This window comes from Carettochelys insculpta, chromosome 5 (genome assembly GCF_033958435.1).
Source record: "Carettochelys insculpta isolate YL-2023 chromosome 5, ASM3395843v1, whole genome shotgun sequence".
Classification (NCBI taxonomy): domain Eukaryota; kingdom Metazoa; phylum Chordata; order Testudines; family Carettochelyidae; genus Carettochelys; species Carettochelys insculpta.
The window spans coordinates 106,470,134-106,472,229 of record NC_134141.1 but is presented as its reverse complement, the minus strand read 5'-3'; positions in this window follow the sequence as shown (position 1 = coordinate 106,472,229).

Genomic DNA, 2,096 nt, shown 5'->3' with positions numbered 1-2,096 from the left:
TCAAAACTGAACACACTATTCCAGCTGAGCCCTCACTGAGGCTAACTAGCGTGGGACAACTATTGCACAGGTCTTAGAAACCACACTCCTGTTACTACATCCCAGGGTTGTACTTGCTTTTTATTTGCCCTTAGACCTAAGCCCTCCCAGTGCTGAGCTACTTCAGTGTCTGTGTGGCTCTGCTGGGTACAGTTACTCCAACGCTGTGCCTTGACGGTGGGGAGACCAGGGCTTCTGGTCCATCAAGACAAGGGGGTGGGGAGCTCTAGAGGACAAAAGGCGGGCATCACTGGCTTGATCAGAACATCAGTTGACCACCCCAAAGATCCAACCCGTCACAATGGGAAATGCTTGGCAGAGTCCACAAATACAAAAGAATGCATCAAAGTGTCATGTCAATACAAACACACCCACCCCCTCAAGTCAAAAACTGAGCAACAGTCACACGCTTGTCACTTCATGCTGCTTTCTGGTACTTTGCTGTGCTTCAAGTCAGTAACACATTTGAGTGAATGGTGCACATCAGAACCCTACAGTGCATATTAACAAAAATAAGTGGCAATGATCCCTCTCTGTGGTACTGGCATAATAATACTGCATTAACCGAGGGCTTCATGGGACATCGGCACCAGACCAAAAGGTGCACACCCCAATAAAGGCACTTCACTTTAAAAACAAGCACTACTTTGGAAGCAAGCAACTCAATGCTCCTTTTAGATACCTTTTAGCCAGGAATTCGTCTTAACAGCAGGTCTGATCTGGTATCCCCTAAGTGCTTCTGATTCCCACTGAGTCCAGTTAGTAAGGAATGCAGAATCAGCTCTCAAATGTTCATTCAGATACCTTTAATCCTAACCCTTTATTGTCTCACTTGAAATTTTCTTAAATATGTAAGGACTGATTCAGGAGAAGCTCCCTGTAAGAAATTCTGGTGTTGTAATGAAAATAAAGAAGAGTATACTGGTTTGCTTACAGGATTTAATAGCTTGGCTTGAGGTATGTACATAGAAAAATTCATGGTAATGCTTTGTGCAACTGAATTAAGTCGCAGTAATGCTCTGTTGAATGCAGTGAAGGAAGCAAAACAAGAATTTAATCAAGTTAGACCCTTATATGCAGAAGAGGAGAGCAAACAGATCAGAATTTATTCAGTTAAGTACTATACCACTCAACTTTAGCATTTTAGGTGGCTTGCAAATTTTAGAATTTTCAGTCAAGATTTTTAAAATAAAGGTGCCTAATTGTAGACATTTAAACATGTGGCTAGATTTTCAAAGGTGCTCTGTTCCCAGCAGCTTCCCACTAACTCCCTATTTAGGTACCTAAATATGGACTCAGGAGCCTGTCCCTAGGCAACCAGGTTTGAAAATCTTGGTCTATGTTTTTGTTTCACATGTATGTAAGCACAGCTTACAGCATAGAGCTATCCAATAGTGAAACATACCTTCTCAACCTTTTCCACACCGGGATCCACTTTTCCATACTATGTCTGCTTCTCTTCTAGCTGGAACCCCTGTCCCATTTGGTAATATTGGAAAGAGACAGTTGTGAGCAGTGGTCAATCTGTAATGAAGGTGCCAGGTCTCAAAAAATTGGGCTCATGCAGTTTTTTTAGTTTCATAACTCATGGGCCAAGCCTAGAAGTGTTGGAGCTCAGCCCTGACACAAATTAAGCACTGGGTGTGACTCCTTGACAGCACCTTGGGACTACAAGCCAAGTTAATCCTCCCCCATCAAAAAAAGTACATCCTTGGAGTTTGGGATCAGTAACCCCAGCTTTTACCCTTACATTCTTTCTGCCACACATTTTCTATCTCCTCCAGCTTGGCTAATAATAAGCATTATCACCAATCATGAAAAGCCTCACACTGCCATGTATAAAAATAACAAGAAGTCCTGTGACACCTTATAGACTAACGGATACTTTGGAGCATAAGCTTTCATGGGCAAAAACCCATTTCATCAGACAAAGCGGGTCTTTGCCCATGAAAGCTTATGCTCCAAAATATCTGTTAGTCTATAAGGTGCCACAGGACCTCTTGTTTTTGCAGACACCAAGTAACAGGGCTACCCCTCTGAGATAGGTATATGCAGCA